This window comes from Musca autumnalis, unplaced genomic scaffold (assembly GCF_047663935.1).
Source record: "Musca autumnalis isolate F117 unplaced genomic scaffold, ASM4766393v1 scaffold_1, whole genome shotgun sequence".
Taxonomy (NCBI): Eukaryota; Metazoa; Arthropoda; class Insecta; order Diptera; family Muscidae; genus Musca; species Musca autumnalis.
Window position 1 is genome coordinate 71,939,181 of NW_027411644.1, and position 8,862 is coordinate 71,948,042.

The 8,862-nt window shown below is 36.3% G+C and overlaps 1 non-coding gene across 1 annotated transcript; it reads left to right on the forward strand.

The window, feature by feature from the left end:
• The first annotated feature begins 7,975 nt into the window (after positions 1 to 7,975).
• On the forward strand, positions 7,976 to 8,049 carry TRNAT-AGU (transfer RNA threonine (anticodon AGU)). Its single transcript has one exon. It is a non-coding gene; the product is annotated as a tRNA-Thr (tRNA).
• The last annotated feature ends 813 nt before the right edge of the window (positions 8,050 to 8,862 follow it).

Sequence of the window (8,862 nt, forward strand, 5' to 3'; positions counted from 1 at the left end):
AAGTATTATACAAATCGCCCAGCCGTTCTCAACTGATACCATTACCAACGAACGACATTTGATTTTTATTTATACACGCAAAAAAACGGCCTCTCTAACATAAGTCCCAAACTTATTTTGCAGCAAACATATATATGTTTGCAACAGTCCCAAACATAATATATGTTTGGGTTTGCAAACAAATATATGTTTGGGTGGAAACAAATATATGTTTGGGTGCAAACAATTTTATATGTTTGGGTGCAAAGATATTTATGTTTGCGTGCAAAGATATATATGTTTGGGTGCAAACAAAGATATGTTTGGGTTTGCAAACAAATATATGTTTGGGTGGAAACAAATATATGTTTGGGTGCAAACAATTTTATATGTTTGGGTGCAAAGATATTTATGTTTGCGTGCAAAGATATATATGTTTGGGTGCAAACAAAGATATGTTTGGGTGCAAACAAATATATGTTTGGGTGCAAACAATTTTATGTTTGGGTGCAAACATTTTATATGTTTGGGTGCAAAGATATTTATGTTTGCGTGCAAACATATTATGTTTGCGTGCAAATATATATATGTTTGGGTGCAAACAATTTTATGTTTGGGTGCAAACATTTTATATGTTTGGGTGCAAAAAAATACAATCCCAAAAAGCACAAAAAAACCAAAAAAAAAAAAATCGGCATCTAGAATCAAATGATTATGTAATGTAATAAATAAATATGGATATGCCATATTTCAAATATACATAAGTATGTATGTAATTACCAATATTAAATGCGATTTCTTCCTTGTCCAATAAAATATTTCCATTCAACTTTCCGATTCAATTTATAAAATGTATTGGGCATTTAATTTACTAAAAAGCACAATTTATTTAAGAAAACTCAAAACACTGATTTATTCACTCACTTTACCGTCTTGACTCTACAAAGGCATCTAAAACCCTGAAGAAGGAAAAAAATATAATTCATATCATTTCTTCTTTTCTTCTTCGCCAGCTAAGTTGGTTAACAACAACAAAACAAGAAACACACGAGTTTGTCGCATACATGCCACCAAAGCCCCCTTCTTCGCTTATACGTCTTCTATTATACAATACACACAACTCTTCATTATAAAACAGCATTCCACAGCCGCGAGAGCACTGTTATTACTCTCGTTGACAAACATCCTCTCTCCACCCATGAAAAAAATGTTGTAACATAAAAAATATGTTTTACCCAATCATATCAAATTGAGATATGTTACAAAATGTTGCAAACATATATTTGTTTGGACACAAACATATTATGTTTGGATCCAAACATATATTTGTTTGCAACCGGTCCCAAACATATATATATATATATAGATATGAGGCTTGTTTGTATTGGATTCCATACCAATTAATTTTGAAATAATTCGCTACAAATAGCTCGAAAAACATGTCTTGGTATCGGACGTAAACTTTGTTTTTCGACAGCAATCAAAGTGATAGTCATACTATCGATAGTTTGCCAACTCTACCTTGAACACCGTCAAAAAGGTAGTGAGTTGAGATAATTAGCCGGTAAAAAACATGCTAGCACAGAAGTGGCGTTGGGTATGAAAGATACCAAGCAACGGCCCTGACCGGTCCCTCTTTCATCCCAAGTGGACACTGACCTCCCCGTGCTGTCCACCTAGAGAGCTGACTTTAACATCCGTTAAAGGTCGTGAGCGAAAATGTGCTGCGCGATCACTCTTAAAAATGTTTAAAACCAACCCTTTAAAGTTGACGCCCCGCAAATGTTAGGGCTCTTTATAGAGAAAGTACTGTATACTCATTGGCAGATGTACTTGAAAACAAGTAAAAAAGTATCAGTCGGCCTTTGCGGATAGAGATATACCCTCAGTAGTGTGGGGCGATTTGAACACCACCACGGGCGCCTGGATTTTTTGATTATTGGGATTGTACTGAGCAAAAAAGTCCACTTGACCATATGTCTACGGTGAAAATCGAGCCCCCGGATTTTGACTTGAAGGTCTTTTTTAAATATTTTGGCATGTATGTAACAGCCAAACCACTGAGATTTTCGATCCAACACAAAGACAAAAATTGTAGCCAAGACAATAATTAAAAACTCTCTAGTACATCGCAAAAGCATTGGAACGCTCCTTCAGGCAGTTATGGCCCCGAGAAAGTGCACATTTTTCGGAAAATATCGATAAATTACACTGTGCTATAAAATTTGACTCAAAGTCAGTGGGTGGAAATTTCCTTTTGGAGATAAAAGCCCTTGGTGAGTATACAAAGAACGCAAAAGGAAATTTTCAGGATAGGTCAAGTCAAAATCCGGGGGGCTCGATTTTCACCGTAGACATATGGTCTAGTGGACTTTTTTTGCTCAGTACAATCCCAAGAATCAGAAACTCCAGGCGCCCACTATCACTTTTTTCCTTCCATACAAATCGCCCCGGTCTAACCCTCAGCCTGTGTGGATTGTAATACTTTTTTTCCAAAAAAAAACTTATGTATTTAGGGGGGTTTTCAAAATGTTGGGCGTATGCACCAACAAAAGTATGGATAGGATTAAAGTTCAAAAATTTGCGGGGATATCATGCTATTTTCTCAGGAAGTATGGACTTGCCCCTGATGAAACTTATAGCGTCGTATGTGGGGCAGTTTAGGACCTGCTCTCGAATCAAAGCGATTCGAATCAAAGCGATTCGAGAGCAGTTCTAAACTGAACTTTTCCGAAATTTTGTGTGAGAGGTACCCAAAGGAGTTGATCGATTGAGTCCATATTAGAACCTGATCTAAGTCTGGTAGAAATTTCACGATGTGCAAAGTATGGACCAAATCGGTTACTACCTTTAAGAATTATCGTGCGCAAAAATTGTCCGAACATTTCCGTACTTTTGTGGGGGAGGTACCGGAAGGAGTGCATGATATAAACCCATCTTCGAACTTAAACTAAGCTTGGACAAAATATTACGAAAGTCAAATTTTGGACCGAATCGGTTGATCCGTTCGAGAGTTATCGTGCGCTCCAGCCAGCCAGACAGACGGACGGACATGGCTAAATCAACTCCAAATTGTCTGAAACACATTTCGTCCAAACATACTTGGGGTCTAACACCATTTTTTTTTTTTAATTTTGTCCTTACGGACTTTCTTTATTGATTTCAAAATATAATTCAGTTACATTATTTTTACGAAGCCCTTGAAAGGCTTGTCTGTAAAAATATAAATATGTTTATGTATAGATTTGTTATTCATTGCTGTAGGCTTCATTTGAACATTTTAAAAATAACATATTTTACTTATTAATAAAGTACTTTTTTATTTGTTTTATTTTTAATATTTTATTACTAATTTCTAAGATCTCCTTGGGAAGTTCATTCAGAGTGGTTGGGAGAGCGAAATCAAGCGATAGTTTTCCATACTCATTTTTATATTTGGGTATTGCGTAACGTCCTTCTAGTCTCCTTCTCGTACTGTGTAGGTGGTTTATTTTCTTTGTCAGTTTGGATTGTTAGAGAATTCACCTACAATTGTCAATGAAAAAATTTCTTTGATATTTAAAATTTTTTGGGTTTTGTATATGTTTATTTCTTTGTTGTGTTGTACTGCATCATTGCAGTTATTATGTGCGTGTATAGTTTTTTTTATGGAGGAATTTAACAATTCTGTCTTGTGTTTGTTGTAGCGTTCTGCAACACCTTGCATTCCCCCATGCTGTAATTCCATGTCGAAGGTTGGATTCTACAAGCGAGTAGTACGCCTGTTTTAACACGTAGTAGGGTGCACAGTTGCCTAGATGATAGAGAGCAAATGCTGATTTTCGCAATTTATTCTTTAGAATATCGATGTGGGTTTTCCATTTGAAATTGTGGTCCAAGTGAACACCCAAGTATTTATAATTTTCAACTATTTCCAATTTCGTCGTACACGTTTCTTGATTTATTTTGATGAGGCACATTTTGCCCGTATGAAAGTATATACCCCTCGTTAGCATAAATGCAGAATGTAACAAGTAAAAAAGTATCAGTCGGCTTTGCCGACAGAGATATACCCTCAGCCTGTGCAAATTGAAACACTTTTTTCACAAAAAACTTATGTATTTAGGGGGTTTCAAAATTTTGGTCGTATGAACCGACAAAAATGTTGATTAGGATTAAAGTTCAAAAATGTTGCGGAAAAGGTACTTAAAGGAATGGACCGACATAGACCATGGGGGGTGCCATAGGGGGTTTTTACACCCTTCGGGCTGTTTTCTCAAGAAGTATGGACTTGCCCCTAAAACAACTTTTACCATCGTAATTGAGGCAGCGAATGTAAGTTGCTTCAACAAAAATTAAAGTGATTCAATAGCAGGTCTTAAAGTGAACATATCCAAAATTTTGTGTGGGAGGTACGGGATGGAGTGGACAAATATAGTCCATATTCGAACCTGATCTATATCTGGTAGATAATATGAGAATGTGTAAAGAATGGACCAAATCGGTCACTCCAATCAGGAGTTATCGTGCGCACAATTTTCCGAATATTTTTGAACTTTTGTGGGGTAGGTACCTGAAGGAGTGGACCGATATGGCTTATCTACGAACTTAAACTAAGTTTGGAAACAATATTACGAAGGTTAAATTTTGGCCGGAACCGGCATTTCCGTTCGAGAATTATCTTGCGCTTCCACCCATAAACATGGTGTCATATGGTTTGTTTTTCAACTTTCAGGTTATTTTTTCAGGAAGTATGGACTTGCCCTTGAGGAAACTTGTACCTTCGTATAGTGAGTACAAGATGTTACAACAAAAACCAAGGCGATTCGAGAATCGGTTACTTCCTTCAAGAGTTATCGTACGCACAAATTTTCCGAACATTTTCGAACTTTTGTGGGGGAGGTACCGGAAGGAGTGGACCGATATAATCCATCTTTGAACTTGAACTTAGTTTGAACAAAATATTACGAAAGCCAAATTTGGACCGAATCGGCAGATCCGTTCGAGAGTTATCTTGCGCTCCAACCACTACACACGGTGTCATAGGATTTTTTGTAACTTTCAGGCTATTTTCTCAGGAAGTATGGACTTGCCCCTAATGAAACTTACAGCGTCGTATAGAGGACAGCGAATACAACTTACGTAAACAAAAATCAAAGCGATTCGAGACCAGGTCCTAAACTGAACTTTTCCGAAATTTTGTGTGGGAGGTACCCGAAGGAGTGGACCGATTGAGTCCATATTGGAACCTCATCTAAGTTTGGTAGAAATTACACGATGTGCAAAGTATGGATCAAATAGGTTATTCCCTACAAGAGTTATCGTGCGCCCAAATTTTGCGACAATTTTTGAACATTTGTGGGGGAGGTACCTGAAGGAGTGGACCTATATGGCCCATCTTCGAACTTAAATCGAATCTGGACAAAATATTTCGATACCCAAAATTTGAACCGAATCGATTGATCCGTTCGAGAGTTATCGTGCGCACCAGCCAGCCAGACAGACCGACAGACAGACAGACAGACAGACAGACGGACGGACATTGCTAGATCTACTCAAAATTGTCTGAAACGGATATCGTACAAACATACTTGGGGTCTAAAACCATTATTTCGATGAGGCACATTTTTTGTCGTATCAAAGTGTAAATACCCTCTTTAGCCTAAAGGCTGAGGGTATAAAAAAATTTGAACTGCTTAGGGACGTTTTATATTTTTACAACAGGTCCATACGGCTCAAATTACGCTAGCATAATTTTTTTTGGGGGTAAGTCCATACTGACGGGAATCGTGGGTTCGATTCCCCGTCCAGGCAACATCAAAAATTTTCAACGGTGGCAAAATACCCCTTAGTAAGTAATGTTGGCGACATTTCCTGAGTATTTTAGCCACGTAAAACTTCTCTACAAGTGGTGTCGAACACACGCCGTTCGGACTCGGCGATAAACAGTAGACCCATATTATTGAGCTAATATGAATCGGTGTGCACTCATTGATATGAAAGAAGTCTCCTTGTCCCGTCTGGAATGTTTGTGGAACAATTAAAAAATAAAAATTAAAAAAGTCCATACTGACTGAGACAATTATCCCAAAGCTGTCATAATTATACGGCCACCAACAATAGTTCCAAACTTACATTGAACTTGAAGATGGACAGTATCGCTCCACTACTACCGGTATATCCCCTACAATTGTTTAAAAATTTAGGCTTAAGAATATGTTGAGACCTGTTCACTTATAAATATTATTCGGAAAGTTCTCGCTGTAATGTATTGATTGGGAAAAACAACCCATACCACTGAGTTCTCAGCGACAATTTCCCCCTAGCAACATGAACTAGTTCGGTATCGGAAACTCGTCGATTCTCTGGGTTACAGTAACTAGTTCCACTTTGGACCTCTCACAGCGCAATCAACTGTAAACTTTTACAAGAGGATGTCCGCGGAAGTAACCAATTGACTATCTATGCATTACCCGTAGACGGTAATGTACTACTTCCAAGTTTACAGTCATATACCAGTTTATTATCATTCTTCTATTCTGTTGTTGTTTAAACAAAGTGGTGGATTTAATTTAAGAGTAAATACTCAGCAAACCAGTCGTACCGACATCGTAACGAAATCGGTACGAAATACGGACGCTATGTCCGATGTCGGATCCGAAATCGTAACGATATCTCAACGAAAGTTGGATTAAGTGCTTGACATAATTTCGGAACGAAATGTCGGTAGAAAATCCTTGGGAAATTCGGAAATCTAATTTTTCTTCCGAATTTTCGTACAGGTTTCTGAACGATTTCGGAATAATGTCGTATGAAAATCGGAGATACATTCCAAATCTTCGAAAAGATTTCTGAACGATTTCGTATAAATATCGAAATATCGTATAAATATCGAAGGATTTTTTTTTATTATTTATTGTTGTCTTATTAGGACGAAGCCCATTATTTATGGAAGTTTTTTAATTAATTAAATTAGCTTGAATTATTTGGTCTGTTCCAGAACTGCAAGAATCTACTATTTTTACTATTTTCTTCCATAACATAAAGGGGTAATTTTAATTAATTTCTCGTTGAAATCGAGTTTAATGACCGTTAATTTTTGGAAGTGAAAAAGGAAAGCCGAAGATTCGAACCCACACAACCACCACTATGTGACATGCATGTTTCGCCTTTCGTACAGCCTCTTCAGACATATCTGCCGTGGAGCGGCTTCTCTGACATCGAACTTGTTACCGTAGTGAAAATTTTAAGATTCTTGCAGGTTCTGGAAAAGGAATATTATATGTATTTAAAATATTTAAAAATTGTATATGCGAATTTAATAACCAATAACTTTGTTTTTCAACGAAAAATCATATAGAAATCGGAACGAAATCTGTGGTGCCATTCTCTAACTCAGTTTTTGAGTTACCGACAAATGTCGGTAAAACTAAAATGCTTACAATTTGTTGTCAACTTTTATTTAAACTTTTCATTCATAAATTTGCGTTTTAATGTTACCGATTTTTGTGGGTAACTCAAAAAATGAATTCGAGAATCGCACTACTGAACAATTTTGCTTCCGAAATTGTTCAGATGTGTCGGACATCCGATATTTGGTTTGCTGGGTTAGTCGCAACTGACGTCTTTACCGCTTAGAACTACATATAAATAGTTCTGAACTAATTATTTTGCGACAATTGGAATTTTCATTGCTAGCGGCTGTTGTTATCAGTTAGTCCCACATAACTGTTATCTTATTATTTTTTTTTTACATTCATACTTAAGTATAGTACACATTGACAAGCAAAACTGACAGTCATCGAGTCTATTTCGTGAATATCAAAGCCTAACTGAAAAATTTCTTTTGTAATCTCTAAATAATACCGTAAATATTGTATTTCAAACGTTTTTAGCTAAATAAAAGTTGTTATTTGCCGGAAAATTGTCCTAAAGGTACGTTGACTGTCAGTTTTGACTGTTAGTGTGTACTCCCCTTAACATATATCAATAATCGTTATCGACATTTTCGTTATAGGGCGCCGTGGCTTAGTTGGTTAAAGCGCCTGTCTAGTAAACAGGAGATCGTGAGTTCGAATCTCGCCGGGGCCTTCGTTAATGGAAACAAGATTTTTTTATAAGTTTAATATGTATAACAGAAATAATTCCAATCCACCAAACGCAAATATAGGCTCTTTACATGATCAAGATATTGTTCCCAATATTTCAAAACAATTTACAACGAAAAATACAAAAACTGTTGTTCTATGCCCTTACTTTTTCCTCTATCGGGGCAACGACATTAAAGACTAGTTTAATATTGGGCAAGCCTGGCTAACACAGGACTTTTACATACATCATTAATAATTTTTCATAGTCATTTGTTGGAAAATAACTGCAAAAACTATAAATTTCTAGCCAAAATGCCTAGAAAGGGACATTAATTACAATCATGCCAAAATAACGTGAGGACCATCATTCTTTCTGTCGGAATCAATGACAAAACTAATGAAAACAATAGGAAACCAATTATTCTGATTACTAAAATGGTATAAAACGCCAACAATTTGGTAATTATTAATAGATTATTGTGGTGCATCATTTTTTCCATTAAAATTTTAGTATAACGGTAACGTAAATGGAATATTTTTGTATGCAATCTTAAAGACAACTTTTTGAATGGTTAAATCTCAACTCGTGTTGAAGTTATCAACCTTTACATTTTTTAGTTCAGGTTGCATAATTTTTAGTGACACCCACTGTAACTAAATGCACTGGCGACTACGGCTATCGGTCTAAGAAATATTACTCTAATTATGTGTAAAAGATTATTTTCTCCAATTTTAATTAACACCGTCATACAGATTGACCAGCCTTTGCGATTGTTTAAAAGCCATATATTTTGTACTAAAGTGATGAGCACAA